The sequence below is a fragment of the Psammomys obesus genome, unplaced genomic scaffold (genome assembly GCF_907164565.1).
Source record: "Psammomys obesus unplaced genomic scaffold, mPsaObe1.curated_primary_1811, whole genome shotgun sequence".
Classification (NCBI taxonomy): domain Eukaryota; kingdom Metazoa; phylum Chordata; class Mammalia; order Rodentia; family Muridae; genus Psammomys; species Psammomys obesus.
This window is the reverse complement of record NW_026596460.1, coordinates 158148-179668: the sequence shown is the minus strand read 5'-3', so window position 1 is coordinate 179668 and position 21521 is coordinate 158148. Positions and strand designations below refer to the sequence as shown.

General features: G+C 41.6%; 1 protein-coding gene across 3 annotated transcripts in view; it reads left to right on the top strand.

The window, feature by feature from the left end:
- Positions 1–343: 343 nt before the first annotated feature.
- The window catches only part of Cul1 (cullin 1), a 72818-nt gene continuing 51640 nt past the window's right edge, over positions 344–21521 (top strand). The window contains exon 1 of one of the 3 annotated variants that reach the window (XM_055598297.1): positions 344–529. The gene's annotated coding sequence lies outside the window, so the exon portion shown is untranslated. Of the gene's footprint in view, positions 530–830; positions 940–1259; positions 1408–21521 lie in introns of those variants that run through there. The other 2 variants (XM_055598298.1, XM_055598296.1) reach the window with 2 other exon arrangements.

The window sequence follows — 21521 nt, the reverse complement described above, 5'->3', positions numbered from 1 at the left end:
TGTCACAACTGCTGAGGATTTCTGATCTGAACACAGAATCTCTGTGTTCTAGTTTGGTGAAAACAGGAAGTTACAGCAAATACATCTTTTGTCCAGATGATGTGCTAACTGAAGATCTTTCCTTGCTCCGTCAAGGAATTTAAAGGCAGATCTAAGCCAGGATATCAGAACAGCTGCCTCCAACAACTAGATGGGAGGGTAAACCCACTCTTCCTCCAGCCTCTCACCTGTGGCTAGGGTGCTGCCAAATTTATAACTGAATTATTACGAACACAAGACGATGGCAGCTGATTTCCAACGAGGGAGATTTTGTTGTTGTTGTTGTTTTTCCTAAAAGTAAAATCAATACAATTTAATGCCATCACAGGCTGGGATCGCAAACTCCAAGCCTCCAGGACTGAACCTTCCGGAGACTAAAAGTGAAAAGGAACTGCCGAGGGAAGGGAGAAAAGTATTAAAGAGGGAGACACACAACACGTGGGCCTGCGGCCGGGCGGGAGCTTTCCGCAGGGATCTCCAAGGCCTGCAGGTAGGAAGGGGGTCGGAGAAGCGGCCGCACGTTTCTCCGGAGTCTGCGCCGAGCTGGGGGCCGCCTGCCCGTTTGACTTTGTCATCCGGCGGTCGGGGATACCATTGCCGCCCTCAACTCCGGGACCCGAGACGCCCGGCCCGGGGCAGTCGGGGCCCCGCGTCAGCTCCCGGGACGTGCGCGCAGGAGATGGGCAGGGGAGGCCGAGGCCCTGCTCCCACCGCCGCTTCCGGAAGTTTCCTCAGAGGCCGGAGCCCCGCAAGCTCGGCTCAGCCCCCACGACAAGTCCGAAGTGGCGGGAAGCCGGGACCGGCGAGGCCGCCCCGACGCGAGGGCGGCGGGAAAACCTGGCGGAGGATCCGGCACAGCCCCCCGCTCGGCGTTTGGGAAGCGGAGGCCATGGCTCGCAGGTAGACTCGCCGGCGCAAAGCGGGAGCCGGCCCGGAGGGGCGGCCGGGGCCTGCGGAGGGCGGCTCGGCGCCCCTCCCGCGCCGCCGCCGGCCGGGCGATGGCGGCGACGGTTTCCCGGACGGTTTCCCCCCGCCCCGGACGCGGACGGCGGCGCGTTCCGGCCCTCCCTTCCTCCCCCACGGCTGGGCCCCGCGGTCGCCAGAGCCGGTGAAGCCGGGAGGGCGGGGAGCGGCGAGGGACGGCGAGAGGGCGGAGGTTGCGTGGTGCAGGCGGCGGCGGCGGCGGCGGCGGGAGGAGGAGGAGGAGGGCCGGCAGGCGGGCAGGGGAGGAGGAGGAGGAGCGGGCGCCGTGTCGCACGCAGCTCCAGGCGGGGCAGCCCGGGCGCTGAGGGACGCGGCCAGAGCTCGGCGGGCCCCGCGAGCACCCCACGCCGTCGCCCGAGCGTCGGGGGGCGCCCGGAGATGCGGGTGAGTAGCGGCTCGGGCCTGCGGCGGCGGGAGGCGGCGCAGGCCCCGGCCGAGCCGCGGCGTCGCAGTGACTAGGGCCGCGGCGCCCGAGCCCGGGCTGCCGGCGAGGCCTGAGGCGCCGCGCCGCTGCTCGGCGGAATGGCGGCCGGGCCGGAGAAGTCGTGGGCGTAGGACGCCGAGGGCGGAGCGGAGCCGGCGGGCCCGGCCTGAGTCACCGGGCCGAGCGGGCTCGGCCTGGGCCAGGACTCGCGGGGCCAGGCCCGGGCTACGCACTGGGAAAAAGCCGGCCTCGCCGCGGCCTGTGGCGCCGGCCTCCGCGCCTCGCGCGCCACCCCTCCCTTCCCCTCGGCCCTGCGGGTTCCGCTGGGCCGGCGCGGCTCCGGGCCGCGGGACTCGTGCTCTCGGGCTGCCCGGGGCACGCATTGTTGCGACGGTGCGGGGCATGATTATTGGGTAACAGCGGCGCCCCGGGCTCCATTCTCTCGGGGAGCGTGGCCGGGCAGGCGCGGGGGCATGCGGTGTGCTTTTCCAAACGAACGGAGCCCCGGGGTGTCCGCCAGCTCTCTTCAGCCGGGCTGGGCCCAGCCGGCGACCTCGGCGCGCCCCCGGGCCCGGCGGGAACGCGCGCTCTGACCCCAAAGGTAACCGGGAGCCCGTGGCCCGGGGCTCGAGCGCCTCCGTTCTCAAACCCCGCGTGGCCCTGGAAGCCCCTTCTTCCTGTCACCTGTGCACTCTGGTGACCCTGGCGATAATTAAGAAAGCGAGGGACGCTTACACACTTATTCCTTGAGCCTCGTCTCCGAAGTTAAGGGAGCCAGGTCTGCCAAAAAGAGGATTCCCCTTTCCGACGAGGTCACTGTTGGTGCTCGTAGTTGGCTCGCAGTCGTTGGGGGTCTGTGGTGAGGGCACGCATACAGAAATGCAGTCAAGTTGTTCAAGTGGTTTGGGTGGTTCTCTGTGTGTACTTGCTCTTTGCTAGAGTAGCATTAATACAGCCAAAAGCTAAGAACGGAGTAAAAGATCGCTGCTTTAGAAAGGCACTGGGGTGACAGAAGAGGAACTAAGTTCTTTTGTTCTTTAAGTTTCTAGGACCTAAACCTAACACACCGAAAAAGCGAGTGTAGTTGAGGAAAATCGGGATATGAGGTTTTTCTTTGTTTGGAAAGGTTTCAAGATGTTGGAATTTTTCCCCCCCTAAAACTTGTATTTGTTGCATCCCATAGTAAGTTGAAACAGATATCTTATTTTAAATTCTGAGTATGCAAACGCAAGACTGGCTTGCTTTATCTTCTATTATGCCCTTTTTTGGAGGTTTTGGGGGAGCACTTACTAAGCCTGGGAGGAAAGGCTGAAGTGCTTTCAGAAAATGTTAACCTTACCCTCCCCCCTTGGCATCATCTTTAAAAACTATTTTGCCAAAAAGCCAGCTTTAGATATGCTAGGATGTTTCATCAGCGTGTAAGTTTTTTTTTTTTTTTTTTTTTGAGCCTTATGGTCAGGCCATGGTAGGTGTGGCCCAAATTCCTAGTATGTCACATCTGAAGTGTGAGCTAATTTGGCCAGGTGGCTTTAGATACTACATAGACTCTGTTGTTCTAGGGAACTCCACCTTCTTGCTCTACTTAATTTTGTCAGTGCAGGCTTATTTCCCTTATATCTGACTATGAAGTAAGTCATTGAAGACAGGGAGTAAGTCCTTTACTTTGTATCCCGCAGATAACAACATAGAATGTGATCTTGATGGTACCTTGAGTGAAGTTTTGGACTAACTCTAAATTAATTTTGGGGGTTTTCCTGCTCCTCCTAATTGTGGCTGCAGAGAACAGTCAGTGCTGCTGTTGAGCTTGTTAAGAGTGCAAGTTTATTGCTGTGCTGCATGCTTCTCTCAGTGCATCTTTCTTGTGTCTCTCCCTCCACCCCATAACTAGTTACTATGTCCTAGGGAAAAAAATGCTGAGGGTTCCTTTAGTTGTGGAAATGAAGTTTGTAAAATTAGTTATTCTCGTTTACAGACTCGGTATTTAGACTTTTTGTGTTAGTTTTGTTTTTGTTTTGTTTTGTTTTTGAAAGAAGATTGTTTACTCCTTTGCCTTTGAAGTAAAGCAGGTTAGTGTTTAAAGTAGTTCCCTACTAGAAAGATAGGCCAGCCGCATTGTACCAAAAGTTTCTGTGGGAGGATAGCACACCTTCATTTCAGCATGGAAAATTAAGTTAAAATGAACAAACTTTAAATCAAGCAATAGTTACTTGGTGTTCGTCAGATTTAACTTGTTAGCGCCCCCAAAGTTATGAATTCCTTGCAGTTTGAGCACTTCAAACTTCCGAAAGCATAGTCTTTCTACCCTTACCAGTGAAGTCATGGGATAAGTTGTCTTTGAGGATCAGTGGTTTTGTTTTGAACTTATCTTTTAGGTAAGTCTGGAGAAAAAGCTGTTTAACCATCTATTTTAAGAGACTGTCCTAAATTCATCTTTTTTTTTTTTTAAAAAAAAGAGTGTATGCATGCACGCTTGCATGTGCATCACAGCACAGACCTGGAAGCTAGAAGACAAACTTAAGTAGTCTGTTGTGGATCCCAGGGATTCAACTCAATTCTTTAGACTTGGCAGCAAGCTCCTAAGGTGGTTTTTAAGTGATACCATCAAAATTTTCTTTAAGTCCTTAAAATATGTGGATTTCATGGGAATGTCATAACTTTGTAACACAGGCAGTGAGACATTGGAGAACTACCTTATTGAACATAACATACCATTCATGTTTTACCACCAGAGTTACAAAAAGCCCAAGTTTGATAGTATTTAATTTTTCTCGTGGGAAAACTAGATAGAAGAAAGATTCTGCTCTCTGGCTTCCACTCATGCTTCAGTTTGATTGCATTCTGTTCTGTTCTGGGTTAACATCATGTCTCTTTATTTTCTTCTAACCACTTGACAGTTCAGGCATCTCCATCTCAGGAAAGCTGGGCCCTGCCATCCTTGCTAGGACGTTTTCCTAGGTCTTCATGATATCCTGTTTATGGACTATCTCAGTGCTTAACCTTCTGATGACATGGTTTCTTCTACTAGACTGACCTTTACCTTTGGGGCAGGGTGGAGCAAATCTGACCCTAGTACCTACCAAGCACAATGCTCATGTCCACATTCGTGTACATCCTCCTGCTTCAACTCTTTACGAAAGCCTTCTGAGGTGTAAATACTGACATTTACCTCCTTGTAGAAAATAGGTTTGGGGCTTTGTGTAGTTTCTGTCAAGGCTATGAAGTCAGTAAAGCTCCAGGTAGGAGGATAGAGCAAAATGGTGATTCTAGAGCTTGAACTTTTAACCAAGGGCTCAGCCTGAAAGTGTGATGTAAATGAAGAAGTTAGATTAGCAGAGACTAGAGTGAAAGCAAAGCGCCTTTAAGCATTGATGATGTCCTGTCATTACAACAGAATGCATCATATGTAACTATAGTTGGCTCCCAAGAATGAGTTTATTTTTCCTGGTCCTTCAGAAAACACTGGAGAGTACTTAGACAGTGATGGTGTATGCATGAACAGTTTTAGAACTTTGGAGCTATTGTTAAATGGGGGATGTTATGATTCATTGGTCTTGCAAAAAGTCTTAAAATCATTTAATATGCCAAATTTTTAAAAGGCCTGTGTCAGAAAATACTTTAGAAAACAATGCCAGTTTAAGTATGTATAAAATATGCTCTGGTGTAAGTAATTGAAATTGTCAAATGGTAGTGATTTTAGGTGAGTTTGTGTGCTTTAAAAAAACAGTTTCAAGTCTGTGTGGAGCAACTTAAGGATAATATCAAAAACATAGATTTTAAAGATGTGCCAATTACTTCAGAATTATAAAACTTCCCTATGATAAAAATCTTTTAAACAGAGTAAAAGGCAAATGACAAACTAAGGAAAAAATTTCTTTGGTTTTTTTTTTTTTTGGTTTGTTTGTTTGTTTTTTTGAGACAGGGTTTCTCTGTGTAGCCTTAGCTGTCCTAGACTTGCTTTGTAGACCAAGCTGTCTACAAATCCTCCTGCTTCTGCCTCCCTGAGTGCTGGGATTACAGTCATGTGTCACCACAGGGGCTGCTAAGAAGATGTTTTTATAAGCAAATTTGGTTTACTATGAAGGTGGGCGAACTGAAGTAGGAAACATGAAAAATCTTCAGCTTCTCTAGCAGTATTCCCAGAACTGGAAATTAATGTTTTAAAATAAGCCACTTTTGTTGAAGATGGAGAAGTATTGCCTACTCATTGCTAGAAAGAATATAAGTAAATATAATTTTTTAAAAGATTTTATTTTTTTGTGTGTGTGGGTGTTTATATGCACATATATGTATACCATATGTGAGCCTAGTGCTCAGAGACCTGATGACCACAGAGGCTGGAAGAGACCATCTGATCCCTGTAATTGGAGTTACAGGCCACCATGTTGGTGATGGAGGGAACTAAACCTGGGTCCTTGGGAAATACTCTTAAATGCTGAGCCATCTCTTCAGCCCCAACTAAGTATAATTTTTCCAAGAGCAAATGTGTAATAAAAACTTTCAAAATGATGTATAATTTGAAATATCTATCTTGCTGTTAACAGTATAAAAAGTGATTAATATATTAATGATTTTCTCCCAATGTCATATATGATGTAATGCCTTATTGTGCTTGAGGGTTTCAGATCCCTTAGAATTGGAGTTACAAACAGTTGTGAGCTGCCATGTGGGTGCTGGGAACTAAACCTGAGTCCTATGGAAGAGCATACAGTGCTCTTAACCGCTGAACCATCTCTCCAGCCCCTATAAAAAGTTTTTTAACATGTGAATGTACGCAGTTTGAAAAATAACTACATGTTAGTAATGATTATCTTTAAGAAGTCATTTGGTTTAGTTTTATATATATATATATATACATATATATATATGTATATATATATGTATATGTATATGTATAATATATGTATATGTATATATGCCAGTTTTTCTATACTGCACATGTATTTATAGATAGACAACTGAAAATACAATATGGTGGATTGGTTCTTTGGAAATGTTTTTGGGCCACGCTGCTGGGAATGGAACGCAGGGGAGCCTCAGACGCTTTGTATGCTAGGCAAGTCCTCCAGCACTGAGCTACATTCTCAGCGCCGATAATTTTCAAAAGCATAAATTCTAAGAAAATAGTAATATAAGAATCACTGCCAAGAAAGACTGCTGCGTATTCGGTACAGAGTTACTTGATATTTGATTTACCTGCCCCTCCTCTCCATGTGGTAATGGGTAGGGTTAAATGTCTGACTTGGTAGCCTAATTCCAATGGTCAGATTCTCCTTAGTCTTCTGTTTTCATTCATTCTTGTATATGTATTCCTTCACATACTTCAGATCCCTGCCATTAAACTGTCTTAATCTCATGAAGCACAATGTTTTGATATTTTATTGTTTATTTAAAGTAGCCTTCATAGTGGAGGTTTCCTTTCTTTTCCTCTAAAAGTGTGTGTGTACAGTTGTGTACACAGGCATACCACATTATCACACAGTTGTGGAGGTCAGAGGACAGACTTGTAGCACTCAGTTCTCTTCTTCTACCATGTGGGTTCTTGGGATCAAATTCAGGTTACCAGGCCTTGAGGCAGGTGCCTTTCCCTGTTGAGCCATCTGGGCAGCTGACTTTTTCTTTCCTTAGGTGATAATTGAACTTCCCATCCTGTTTTGCTTAGTTTATAATTCCTAATAATAGGAGGTACATTTTAAGTTAAATGTTTAAACTGTAATGCCTTTATGTATAGTAATAAAACTTACTAAAAATAGCTGGGAAAACGGAAAGTTTTTTTTTTTTTTTTAATCAGTTGTCTATGAAAGATCCTCTAAATTAGAAATACTGTGAAAATTAGTAGAAGATAGGTACACAGAAATGTATGCATAAAATGCACAGAAACTGCCATGGGACATCAAGGGGGAAATGTCTCTGCTACACAGAATACACTAATTATATACTCGCTAAAATAGTTAGCTGTGCCTGATATGCATCTTAAACTCACAAAGTGGAGAAAAGGCAAGAGAACTTAGACCTTCCTTTTTGGGGATAGAGAAGAGGCCTTCTTGGATCAGACTGGAAGAAAAGGTTTGGGACCTTGCAAGAACATGAGCTTGATAAGCCATGAAATGTACTCCTCAGTCCCACATAGAATCCTAGGAGTGGGTTCAGAGCTCATGTTTGGGAAAGATGGAAGACAGTATAGAATGGTGGACTTCTCCATCTTAAGGATTAAATAAAACACAAGTTAATGTTACAGGAATACTGGTGTTCAGCATAAGTTCATGCAGAAGGATTGCTGAATACATGCTTTTTGACTTGCTGCCCCTTAGCTCTCTCCATCTTATAAATTCCATATATTGGAAGAAGTCCATCTTCGCTCTCCTGTTGGAAACTAGATTTTGACATGTGTTACAGAACCGTATGATGCTAATTATATAGTTACTGAAGTTCAGCTTAAGTGCTTCCTATTTGATATGTGATGAAAGACCACCTCAGAAAAGTACGTAGAGAGAGGTAGGTCTCTACTACCAGGCCCCCAAAGGATACAGAAAGAAGCGAGGGTGAAGGGATGTTGAAGACTGATAGCTGGTGGAGGAATTTTACCTGTTAGCTCTACAGTGGTATCTTTGTATATGTTTTGGGTATAATTGACTTTACCTTGTACAGAGATTTTTGTTTGTTTGTTTTTTCTTTTTTTTTGGTAAATGTATATGAGTGTTTTGTCTGTGTAGTTTGAATAAGAATGCCCGCCATAGTATCATATATTTGAATGCGCAGTCGTAAGGGTGTGGTACTATTTGAAAAGTATTGGGAGTTACAGCCTTGTTGGAGGAAGTGTGTCTGCACTGGGGGTGGGCTTTGAGGTTTCAAAAGTCTAGGTACCCCTTCCCCATTTACACGTAACCCTTAGTGGATCAGGATGTTTAATGGAAGTTTCGGTTTGTGTGTTATGTAAATATGTTTTTGTTTTAATCCCAAGTATGGGTCTTTAGTTGGGCTATAATTTGTCCACACTCATTAATTGTCACGTTCAGAGTGTGACCTTTGCCAGCTGGTGTTGTTCAGTGTTGGCATGTGGTGTGGAGTTTAGAGAGACCAGAGGCAGTGTAGCAGTTGGGAGCAGACAGACGGAGGGAAATGCTTTAGGATGCAGCAGTGTATCGTAGAGGAGACTGCTAGCGGTTGGTGGAGATTGGGAAAGAGCCCTAAAAGAACCCCATGACTCTAACCAACCAGGAGAAGTAAAGAGGTCTGGGCCCCCTCTACCCATTAACCTTTTCTCTCTCCTTCTCAAGGTTGAGGGCTTGGTGGGAGGCAGGTAAAGGCCTAAACATCCCAAATAAAGGAGAAGTTTTAAAAAAGACCACTACAGGTGGCTTTCTGCTACCAGATGTAGCTCTCAGTACTCCAGCACCATGCCATGCTCCCTGCCATTATGATAATGGACCTCTGAAACTAAGCAAGCCCCCAGCTAAATGTAAGAGTTGCCTTGGTCATGGTGTCTTTTCACAATAGAACAGTGACTAAGACAATATATGTGTACCTCCTACATGCTTGGTGTTGGAGGAGGCCAGGAGAGGGTGTCACATCCCCTGAAACTGGAGTTAACAGCTGTTTGTGAGCCACCATGTAGGTGCTGGGGACCAAACTTGGGTCCTCTGGAAGAGTTAACAAGTGCTCTTAACTGCTGAGCCATCTTCCAGTCCTTTTGTTTTTAAAATATGGGATCACTTTGGCTATTTCAAAGTTTTGATTTGTTTTTTTTTTATTCTAATGTTTTATAATGAATAGACTCATTCTGCTTGTTAACTGCTTTTTCAGAATTAAAAAAAAAAAAGATTTCCTTGTGTGTGTGTACAAGGGCATAGCACACATGCAAAAGTCAGAGGGCAACTTTGAGGAGTTGGTTTTCTCCTTCTACCATACGGACTTCAAAATCTAAGGTAATGAGGCAAATGCCTTCATCTACTGGGCTCTCTCACCAGCCTTTGTGTCTAATCTCAGTGCTGCTAAAAGATAAACATACACACACACACACAAAACTGTGGGAAAAATCTGGATTTTTGTAGTTTTAATGTTTTTATCTTTATAAAAATGAGAAACACGAATAATGTTTGTTTGTTTTTAAATAAGCTACTTAAATATAAGCTTGAAAAGCCATTCTTGAGCAATACCCAAGTAAGTGAAGCCTGGGATTTGGGAAAGTTTCCCTGGTTTCCTTAGCTGAAACTGTAGGTCTGTGTCGTTAGTCTCAGTCATCAGCATGGTTGTTTTTGAGGCCGTACTAGAGTGCAGCAGTAAAGACAGCGTGTGGCTCAGTGTATCACCACTGTAAGAACATATGCTGTAAGAACATACCTTCATGTGGCAGGTACTCTTTATGCTTCTCTAAATACAGATGTCAGGGTTCTTTAGTTTGGTTTTTGGTACCGGGGATTGAATCTAGGGCCAGACATGAGTTACTACAGATGAGCTGCTAGTGTGTTTCTCCTGTCTCTCAACAGTAACTGCCGTCCCAGCTTCTGAAAGGCTTAAGGTGGGAGGATCATTGGAGCCCAGGATGTGAGATCAGCCTGGTCCAGTTATGAAGACAAAGGCTGGAAACCCTAATTAACCACTCTTATATTTGACAGATAAAAGCAAGTTTTGCAAGTTGTAAAGATTTTGTAATTGAAAAGAAAGCCATGAATCTTGATTGGGAGAAGGCAGTTCAAGAAAAAATCTGCAGCATACACAAAATACCAGAGACTAGTCTTTTTGAAAACCATCTTCTAAGGGGAAGTTGGTATTGTAGGATGTGGGAGACCCTGTGTCAAAACCAAAACAAAACCCAAAGTGGGTTGGTGGCATCTGAGAGGCACTGAAGGTTGGCTTCTTCTAGCTTGCACACATACAAGGACATGACGGCTTTTTGTAAATGTTGCATTGACCACATGCCCAGAACAAGGGTGGCAGCAAGAGGTAATATCAAACTTACAGTGAACTCTTGGGTGCTTCCAGAATTACTCTTGAGTAGCTCACCAGAAAGGGGTTGGGATGTACAACTTGACCTCTTTTCTTGGGGTAACTTCAAAACAAACTTGGTAGAATTCCAAGTTGGGTCTGGTGTGAAGATCTATAACCTTGGCTACTCAGCAAGCCAAGGCAGGAAGATCACAGGTTAGGTTAGCACTGGCAACTTAGTGACCTGCCTCAAAGTGAAAAATATGAAAAGTGTTAAGGATGCAGCCATGTGGTACAGTGCTTGCCTAATGTTCATGATGACTGCTGTCACGGGGGGGGGGGGCAAATAATCAAAAACATTGAAATATGTTTTTGCTTCAGCTAATTTGTAATGGGATAGGAAGATTGTTTGAATGTTAGTGCCCTAACTAAGGAGAGTGGCTGATGAGTTTTCAGCTCAGGGTTACATGAGTTATTTTTGTAAAGTAGAAAAAGAGTGAGTTGTTGTTTGTTGTTTTGTCGTTAATTGAAAACCCTGATGAGGTGATGAATAGCTGTATGCTTTCCTCATGATACTGAGCAGGTAGTTTCTCAGGCCTCTTATCCACTGACCACAGGACAAAGTGGTCACTGTGCTCATGAGGCGGTTGGAAATTGACTGAGTAAGACTGTGAGACCTCACAGAAGTAGAGGTCATTGCCACAGTCATTGCATATTTGTACCACTTAGCCGAAGCAGTTCTCATAGCAGTTCTCATGCATAAGCCTAAGTGAGAGAGGGAGAGAGACAAGGGACCATTACCATACACCTCTGCTGGGAACATTTTGGTCTAGATCTGGGGGCACTACTGTCCTGGTATCATTGTATCAAAAGTATTGTGGAATTTACAGGCAGCATTTATTTACTTCGTTTTGACTAGAAAACCACTATTGTCCCCCTACAGACAATGAAGGCTCAGCAGTGAAGAGATCTGCTAGTGAGTGGTGGAGTGAGAATTTCAAGTTCCATAAACACTTAACGTTTGTCTTTGAAATACTCTTGTAGTATTTCTATAGTGCTGCAGGCATCTGAAATACTTAAAATCAGAAACATTGAGGGCCAGCTCAATGCTCCAAGTAGGAAATCCACACCAAATTTCATGTGACTTGTCACTGTTAAAACACTGGCACACTGACAATGTTGTATGAGACTACCATCATTTCAGCCTCTGTATAAAGTGTGTGCCTAAATGAGGCTGGTATTTAGATTTGAATCACATACCCAAAATATCTTATGTGTGCCTATGATATTCCAAAGTGGAGGAAAAAAGACTTCTGGTTCTGAGCACGTGAATAAGGAGTACTCAGCCTGTAATGCGTGCTTTGCTAGGCCCTATGAGGTTTGCTGCTTTCCCACAGAAAGTAGTTCCAGTTGCTATTTACTAAATTGATTTCCTGACCTGTAATAATGGATTATAGCTTTCAGTTTGGACAACATGCATACTATAGGTGGTTGATTGTGATAAAATATAATTCCATTTCTTCTTGTTTTTTAAAGAAAAACTACTTAGCAATAAAATACATAAGATAACCAATCTATATTACTGGAGAAATTTGATTTAACTAGATTATTGAAAGAAAGTATTGCCCTGGAATTGAAAATTGAAATTTAGTTCTTTAGCGATTAAAACGAGGCTATTTGGGGGCTGATGAGATAGCTTAGCAGCAGCAGGTAAAAGTGCTTGCAACCAAGCCTGACCACCTGAGGTTGAACACACATTGTGGAAGGAGAGAACCAATTCCTGCAGGCTGTCCTCTGACCTACATACAACACACACATTCTCATTCTTTCTCTCTCTCTCTCTCTCTGACACAGTGTTTCTTTACCCCCAAGTACATAACTATAATAAATTTTTTTGAAAACTAGATTTTGACACATAGATCAGTTCTGTATGTTATCTTTAGGGTCTTATGTGTTCATGTTTCTTGGCAAATTTTCAAGTTTCCTAAATGCTCTTTTGGAATGTTAGTGGAATGATAGTAATTAAAATAGGAAGACTATATAGAGGATGGCTGAGCTAAACTTCAGCATGAGTTGAGGAATTTTAATACTTTTAATGCTTGATAGATATTTAGGCTTTAATAGAGATATTTTTCTAATAATCATTCAGGTTCCAATTCTAAGGGAACCAAAATTATTTACTAATTGCTAGATATTCCTATGAGCAAATTCCATGCCTTATGATATCTGAGATTTTTTTTATAGTTGAGAAAGTATGTGTGAGAGAATGATTATGTAACTATTCTACAATCAGAAGATCAACAAAAACGACGAAAAGACTGCTGTATTCATTTTGTAAAAATGATTTCAGAGCTCTGTTTGCTTTTGGAGGGTGGTGAGAGTAGGGCAGGGAGCTACGAGGCTCAAAATACATAATTTATTTGTTTTTTGTCCTCCTCCAAGACTGTGGGTCATTTTCTACTTTCTAATACCATCAGTTTCTATAGTATGTATAGAAACTGTATTTGAATAACTTATTTGAATAACTATTTCTCTTAAATCTTTAAATGATTTTTAAAAATTTTATGTGTATGAGTGTTTGCCCATACATATATATGTGTGTGTATTATGTGTGTGCTAGGTTGTTGTGGCCAGAAGAAAGTGTTGGATCCCCTGGAACTGGAGTTGTAGGTGGTTGTGAGCCAACATCGGTGCCAAGAACTAAACTGTGATCCTCTGCAAAGTATCCTCAGAGTCAAATGTATCCTCATAATATTTAGAGTACTTAACTAACCTGTGTTCCTAGAACATTTGTATTGTGCTAGGGTACTGTTAAGTGCTGAAAAATCAAACTGTCAAACAGGCAACAGCTCCAGCCATAGAACCATAGACCTGTGGATCAGTGGTTTTGCTTTGTGAAATCTGTAAGGGAGTGAGATTTTCTGTATACAGATACTCATACATACATGTGATAGTTAACTGATAAGTTGATGGGATTTAGAGTCACCATAGAAACAAATCTCTGGTCACATCTGTGAGTTATTGTCTAGGTAGGTTGGGATGGGCAGTACCACTCCACCAACTAGAATCCTGAGCTCAATAAAAAGAAGCAAGCTGGCTGAGCATAGACTTCAGTCTGCCTCTGCATACTGACTGGATGCAATGTGCTCAGCTGCCTAGACTCCTGCTGTCATGCCTTCCCCTTTATGATGGACTGTACCCTTAAAATGATTTGAAGGAAAGCCAGCCTTCTTGGAATTTGATATCAGCAGTAGAAAAAGGCAACTGTACATTTTCCATATAACAGGTATAAATATAAAACATACTTAACAAAACCGATTACCCAAATAGCAATACTTATTAAGAAAGCCTAATTTTGAATTAATGTCATTTCATATTAGTGTCCTTTGTTCACTAATGTTTTCTGTCTTACAGAATACAAGTGTTATCAACAGTGAACTTCTAGTTTTCTTTTTAAGGAAAGTTTTACAAAATACTATATGAGTAAGTTCATCCTAGGATTGCCCTTGCTTTTAATGGATTGTAAGCAATTTCTAGTAAATGCATATGAATTAGAAACGCATGGATTTTAAAGAACATCACCTACCGCTCTAGGTTTTAGAAGGCATCATTGCCAGGAGGGTTCCTACTATTTCCAAGCTGGTTTTGTTGTTTTGCTTTTACCTTTGGGGTCTTATTTAATCTTTATGTCAATTCTGAGAATTTCATGTTTAATTTCCCTCTCATACCTTCTTAAGGTGAACTTGTTTATGTTTATGACGTACAGTGTGATAACGTATTCTTTGTTTTGTAGTAGTAGTTGGGATCCAGGGCCTTGTGCATGCAGATCAGAGCCCTTACTGCTGAGATAGTATGCTTCAAATCCCCTAAATATGGTTAAGTGATAAAATCAAGCTATCCGTAATTCAGTAACCTTACATATTTATCCTGTTATAAGAACTTTCAGGGTTTCCTCTTAGCACATCTCTTTTTTCTGTATTTTTCAGGATGTATCCAGTATTCAGTATGTTATTAACTACAGTCACTATGCTATACAGTAGCTTCCCAGAGCTTATTCATCTGGTACAACAGAAACTGAATCCCTTGAACAATGCCCCTCATCCTTCCCACACCCTGTGCTTAATTTTTAAGGATTACTTTAACATGAATGAATGAATGAATGAATGAATGAATGAATGAATGAATGAATGAATGCATTCGATTAGAATTGTCAGTATGGAAGGACGCAACTGTTGTTGACTTATAGGTGAATCTGCTAGTCACACTTGGGTTTTGCTGTGTTTATCTCTTCTCAGCAGTTGGTGTGTTTATACAATGCCATCTGGTGGTGAGCTGAGTTGGGGGTCACAGGGTTGGGGTTGCCAAGAGAACTTGGTTTAAGGGAGTGGAAAGCAGAAACATAAGCATGCTGTAGAAGAATATGGTCTGTTTTGTATCAGATTCATGGTCGCATAAATTCAGCTAGGAGACATACAGAAAGGTTTTGAATAAGGTATGTGGTATTTTTGGTTATTGAGGCATGATAGCTATCATAGCTATTCATTTATTTGTAATTTATACTTGCATTCTAGCTTCAGAACTTAAAACTCACATCTCATTCTAATGGGGAGTGGGAATAACACATCTGAGGTGTTCTGGGGATTCTGCTGTGACAGTGGTCTTGGGAAAGCAGTGTCTGTCTGTTAGCAACCGGAATCCACTATCTTCTCAGAATTGTTTTTAGAGGGCTGGTCACCATTTCCACTGGGCTGTCCGCTGGCTTCTTGCTTCCCACTCTGGTAGAGGCCTCTGCCTACCCCATGAGTATTGGGGGTTGAACCCAGGGCCTGTGTACATGTCCACCACTGGCTATTCATCTGGAGCAACATTCTTTAAGGCCATCAATCCCCAGACACTTACTACAGTCAATGACTTTTTCAAAATAGATTTTTTTTTTGATAGGTGTTCAACCTTTTTGCTGTTGGACTCTTTACACTGCATCCAGTGTTATATAGGATCCTGTGTCCTGATGCTTATATTGTAAGTGCCAGTCATCATCTCTGTTCTTTTTAGTACACTTTGACTATTGTCCAGGCTCATGCCTGTACTTGTACATTTCTGTTTATTTCTTGAGGCGTGGTTTCCTTTGGGCTTCAGATTTATGTTTTATTCTTTTATACATATTTATTTTGACTTTCATTGAGAGTGGGGGCCAGGCATGCACATCATGGCACACCTATGGAGGTCAGTGGACAACTTTCAGAACTTGTTTCTCTCTTTTGCCATAAGAGCACAGAGTGGTCAAGCTTGGGTCATCAGGCACAAGGATTTTTACCTACTGAGCCATCTCACTGGCCTAGTTTTATATTTTTTAAAACTGCATACTTGGGTGTTTTCATTTTGGGGTTTTTTTTTTTTTTCTTCAAAGTTAACATGTAAAATTAAGACCATTTATCTCCATTCTTGAGGCATGCTTCTTCACGTAATTTATTGCTCATATAAGACTGTTTCAGGTTTCTTTGGTTTTGAGGTTTTGCAGCATGAAAACTGTTGAATCAAGTGTTCAGTTTAGTACTGCAGAAAGTCACAGAAACCCACTTACAGATGTCTAAATGATCATTTAGCCTGTCTATAAGTATTGTGAAATAACATGTTTTTGAACTCCATGTCTTTTTACAGTATATTGTTAGATGAGTGTGTAAACAGGGCATAGTTGGTTGAGATTATATGAGAAGCTATGGTCTGAACATTTTTTATTTTAATTAATTAAGTTTTTTGAGACAGAATTTCTCTGTATAACACATCCCTGGTTGTCCTGGACTTGCTTTGTAGACCAGGCTGGCCTCAAACTCACAGAGATCCTCTGCCTCCTAAGTGCTGGAAATTAAAGGTGTGTACCACATCCAGCCGTTCTTTTTTTTTTTTTTAATAGCTCTTAATAAATTTTTAATTTAATTTTTAAAATTTTACTTATATGTTTGAGTGTTTTGTGTGCATGTATTAAATTGTGCCCAGTGCCTGAAGAGGTCAGAAGAGGATGTTAGATCCCCTGGGACTGGAGTTTCAGATGGTTGTCAGCCTCTGTATGGGTGCTGGGAATGGATCCCAGGTCCTCAAAAAGAAGTCAATGATCTTAACTGCTGAGTTACAGCTTCAGACCAATATTTGAGTTGTTTCTGTGGATCATGAGAACAGTTCACGTGTTACTGACCTGTCCACCTGAGACTTAACATTACTTTCCACTTAAAAGCTAATGAGTGGATTCTTTAAGTACTGTAATCTCAATATTGGTGGGTGTAAATGATATTGGTAGTAACTGTAACAGGACAATGATAAATTGGCACTTTCCTTCCTTTTCTTCCTCTTTTCCTTCCTTCCTTCAGTCCCTCCCTTTCTCTCTTTTCTTTCTTCTGTTATTTTTTCCAGACAGGGTTTCTCTGTGTAGCCCTGGATGTCCTGGAACTCACTCTCTAGACCAGGTTGCCCTCAAACTCTGCCTTCTAAGTGATGGCATTAAAGGCATGCACCACCACTGCCTGGCCTTCACTGTTCCTTACAGTGCTGTTCATTCATGATCAGGGAATTGTCACATTTTAGACAGGTTAGTGAAGATGTCATTTTCTTTCTTCATTCACAGTGTCCTTGAATTTATCTATTTATGAATGTGAAAGGGTGTATGTATGTTCATATGGAAGTTAGAGGATAACTTTCAGGAGTCAGTTCTCTCCTTCCTGAACTCAGGCCATCAGACTTTAAGCACTCTAACCACCAAGCTTCTTCACCAGCCCTATGTAGTTCACCTAGCTTCCCAGCCAGTACCCATGCTCCCCTGAAGGTGGCTATTTTATTTCTATCTTCCTAGAAACAAATATTCTTATGTCTCTGTGTTGGCATTTACTCTTCCCTACATGTAGGTCTCCTTTAATCAGCTAATGTCTGCTGGGAAATACTCATTTGGTCAGTACCCAGAGGCCCTCCTCAGCCCTTTGAATAATTTGCACAGGCCACCAAGGTGTGGACATACCAGAGTTAGGTCTTGTCTCCTTCCTATTAATGGTTTTTTTCTTTTTGACCAATTGTCAGTCTTTTGCAGTAACTAAACTTGAATTTACAACTTCTGATAATTTGGGCCTGTTTATTTGGGGGAGAGAGTCCTAGAAGTGGATTTCTGGGCCAATGCTTTCATTTTTAGGGGAAAAAAAAAAAGTCAACTTCTATCATTGAACATTCTGTGAGTTATAGCTAAGTTGAACTTTCTAAAGATTTATTTTTATTTCAAATTATGTGATTATAAGCAAAGAGGTATGTGTGCATTTTTGCATACAAGTGCCCTCCAAATCCAGAAGAGACATCGTCAGATCTGGAGTTGAAGTTACAAGTAGTTGTAAGCTGCCTGACATTTGTGCTGGCAGCTCTAGGCCTCTGTAAGAGCCCCAAACACTCCTAATGATCAAACCCTCTCTCCAGCCCCTTGAATGTTAGTGTGTTACTGCCTGTCCTAGAATTGAAAGAGAATTGTTGGAGGTTTGCAGGTACAAATTTGAGACAGCCATTGTCATCTTCCACTTTTTCCCTATTTGTGCCACTCTTAGCCAGTCAGTCAGTTTATTTACCCTGATTCTTGCTTTACATTGTCTTTTCTCAGAAGTCTGGCCCTGCTTTTGTGGGTATTGAGCCATTATCTCAGTTCTTTTAAAGTTTCACTGCTTGTGTCCTCTCTTGGGTAAACGTCACAAAGTTGCCAGAGTTATGAACTCAGGTTAGTAGAACCTGTTGTCCACTCATAGCTGCAGACTCAGGCCTTGTGTACACTTAGCACCAATGTACCCTCCCTTCCTCTCTTAGCTTTCTGTATGCATTCTTCTCTCAACTTTGTGTGATTCCCTCCTCCCTTCACTGTTCTTCTGTTTGTACTAATGCTGTTGAGATTTTAGTTACCCTTGCTAAAAGATGGAAAGTATTCAGTTTGAAAACCTTCCTTCTTGATCATTGTGTCTAGACAAGACTTCTTTCCCTTCTGAACTTGTATTGCTATTATTATCCATAGCTTTAGTAGGGTGATGAATTAAATACATCACAAACAGTGCATTTGGGCAAATGTTTGAAATTCAATTTTTGCCTGTTTACATATTGTTGTGGGGCAAAATAAACACCTCTGCTGATAAGTTAAGCTTTAAATTGGAGGGCTCAGTAATCTGACTCTTATACAAATGTATGTAGAATTCTAGGCATCTTGTGGAGATGTTCTCATTCCTGTGAATGAAGTAAATGACTCATAAAGATTTAAAACTAGCATGTTTAAGTTTGGTTTTTTTCCTCCCTAAGGATTTATTTTTATTCTAGTGTAGGAGTGTGTTGCCTTTATGTGTGTATAGTGCCCAAGGGTGACAGAAGAGGGCACTGGATCCCTTGAAATTCAAGGTAAGGATGGTTATAAGCGTCATCTAGGTGATGAGAACCAAACCCAGGTCCTATGAATGAGTAGACAGTGCTCTTCACCACTGAGCCATCTCTCTAGTCATTCTGCCCCCTTAATACCTTTGTTTAGGTATTATATACCTAAAACACACTTGTTTAAATTTGCAATTACACTATCTCTAGGAAAGTTAGAGTTATGCAGCCAAAGCTACATCTAATTTAGAATGTTTCTACACCCTAAAAGATATCTGTGGCTATTTGCAATTAATTATTCCCACCCCTGACCTAGGCATCCACTAATCTATCTGCTGTCTAGAGTTGCTTCTTCTGGACATGTCACATAATACAAGGAATTAGCTAACATCTGCTTAATTGATAGTTTTTTAGGGTTCCTATGTGTTGTATCAGTACCTGATTTTTTTTTAAGTTTATTTTGTGTGTGAGTGTTCTGTCTGTATTTATTATGTTCCAGTGCCCCTGGAGGCCAGAAAAAGTCACTGGATCACCTGGAACCAGGTGATGATGAGCTGTCCTGTGGGTGCTAGGAATCAAACTTGAGGTCGGTCCCCTTCAAGAGAACAAGAGCTGCTAACCACCAAGCCATCTCTTCACTCCCTAGTACTTCATGTTTTAAAATTATTAGTAATATTTAATAGTAGAACTGCCTTATGTTTTGCTTAGTATTCAGTTGCTGATCAGTGATATTTGAGTTGTAAACTTTTTTTACTTTTTCGCTGTTAATGTGCCACAAACAAACATTTTGTGTAGATGTATGGTTTTTTGTTTTTGTTTTTTAGTTTGGGGGTAGATAACTTTTTGGAATTGATGAACTACATGCTAAATTTGCTTTAATTAGGATTTCCTTAAGTTCTGAAGATTATTTACTAACTTGGAAAGAAATAAAATCCTGCATTGTAAGTATTTATGCTATCTCCATGTCTTGAGGATTTTTGTTTTTTTCTCTCAGAGCCGTTGACTTTAAAACCTTGAAGTGGCCTAAAGAACTGTGGATAAAGCTTGGCTAATGTTTGTGAAAGCCTTTACTAGGATTTTATTTAAAATTGGTAGTGCTGGGGATAAAACAGCATTCTACTGTTGAGCCAGAGTGTCAGTCCTGACTTAATTTTTATGTGCTTCAAATCAGCTGTTTGAATAGAAGTTCATATCACTTTGTTTAAAGGAGAAAATTTAAAATTTTTTGTTTTATTTTTTTAATTTATCTTTTATAAATTATAGTTTTATTCACTTTGTATCCTAGCTGTAACCCTCTCCTTTGTCCCCTCCCAATCCCGCCCTCCCTTCCTCATCTTCCCTGCCTCTCACCAAGTCCACTAATAGGGGAGGTCCTCCTTCCCTTCTCTCTGACCCTAGCCTATCAGGTCTCATCAGGACTGGCCTCATTGTTTTCCTCTGTGGCTGGTCCTCCCTCAGGGAGAGGTGATCAAAGCTCCAGACACTGAGTTCATGTCAGAGACAGACCCTGTCCCCATTACTATAGAATTTTCAAAAATAGGTACATTTGATTGATGTTTTGTGAATGAATTCATAGTTATAGATATGCTTAAAAACATAAACAAACATATTTATACATATATGCCTATATGTAATACATCTGCCTTATAGCCATTGCACTGTATGTTGTTATATATATATACATAAAATGCATACACAGAGAGAGCTACCTACAAAATGTATATAACCAGGCATTTTAATTTCTTTGTTTATAAATTTCTATCTTAAAATATGTCATTTAAGGTTCTAAACACAGTTGATGTACAAATAGGAAGTAATTTTGAAACTGATTTACTACAGAGAGTTGACATGCTACCATGATGTCTGTTATAAAATTTAACATGTCTGCTTCAAAACTAATAATATATTTTAAGTCAGAACGTGTATGGCAATAAAACATTCTCCTAAGTTTCCATGGCAGAATGTAACTATTAAATAAACTTAAACACATGAAAAGATTTTGGAAGAGTTACATGGATGTTGGTTCTCATTTTCAGAAACTTAATTTGGACTTATACCACCGTAATACTTTCATGACTTTAGAGCAGCCAGGAAATGATTTGATACAGTCCTCTATTTCATGGAGGGCTGCTCCTGTCTTCCTTGTTTAATATCCATGATCAGTGATCTGCCAGGAGTCCCACGATTAAATTTTAAGTGAGTTTTGTAAGCCTTGAGTTTCAGTACTGAAACATAAAATAGTAAATGCTGTCCTCAGTAGCTATACAAAAAGAATACTGATTTTGAATACATAGTTTGTATTCAACAGGTTCCTGTTCTGGTGTGCTTAAGTGGATTTACAAAAACGGGGAAAATTAAAAATAATTAATGAAGATTCAAACAAAAGTTTTGTGTAGTAATTACTAGCTCTTTCTGACCTGTTCACTTGGCAACAGTGTAAACTTGTCATCATATACCTGCTCTTTGAAGGTTGTGGTTCTTTTGGGAGCATCTGCTACTAGTTGAATTAAGAGTAACTATTTATTTGAGCAAATTATTTAATGTCTCTGAGCCCAAGTTTGTTTGTAAGATGTAGATAGTGTCATGCAGAGTGTAGTTAGTATAAGGATTAAATTAGCTGAAGCAGCTTCTATCGGAACCCTGGGTGTCGAGATGCACACCTGCAAACCCTGCTTCTCTGGAAGCTTTTGAGTTTAGCAAGACCCTGCTCTGAAACAAACAAAAAGTACTGTTTGGAGCAGTCCAGTATAATACTCTGTAGTGAATATTAGTTCATTTCCTT